A 549-nucleotide genomic window follows, 5' to 3' on the forward strand; every position below is an offset into this window, starting at 1 on the left:
TTTTTTAATTCCGCATGAACACCTATTCATCCCCCCTCTAGGTGTTAGTTGGGTCGAACGTTAGGTTTTTCAAGTGGTATCAGAGCTAAATCTCGAATCCTGACCCATAGCTGTCTAGATGAGTCAATCACTGTCTGTACCTCCGTTTTTCAACGGAAGTAATTATGTGTATTGGAAAGTTAGAATGCGTGCATTCCTCAAATCATTAGATGAGCATGTGTGGATTAGTGTTCAAAATGGTTGGAAACCTCTCTCTAGTATCGTATCAGGAAACATTCATCTCACTGACATATCATTGTGGACTAAAGATGAGTTAGTTGCATGTAACTGGAATAGTAAGGGAATTCATGCATTATTCATGGCTCTATCACCAGAAGAGTTTAGGCGAGTCTCTATGTGCGAAACTGCTAAAGAGGTTTGGGATATTCTCGAAACAACACATGAGGGAACTAAAATAGTAAAAAACTCAAAACTGCAAATGCTAGCTTCTAGGTTTGAAGAAGTGAGAATGAAAGATGATGAAACATTTGATGAGTTTTACGCTAAGAT

The sequence above is a fragment of the Olea europaea genome, chromosome 15 (assembly GCF_002742605.1).
Source record: "Olea europaea var. sylvestris chromosome 15, O_europaea_v1, whole genome shotgun sequence".
Taxonomy (NCBI): Eukaryota; Viridiplantae; Streptophyta; class Magnoliopsida; order Lamiales; family Oleaceae; genus Olea; species Olea europaea.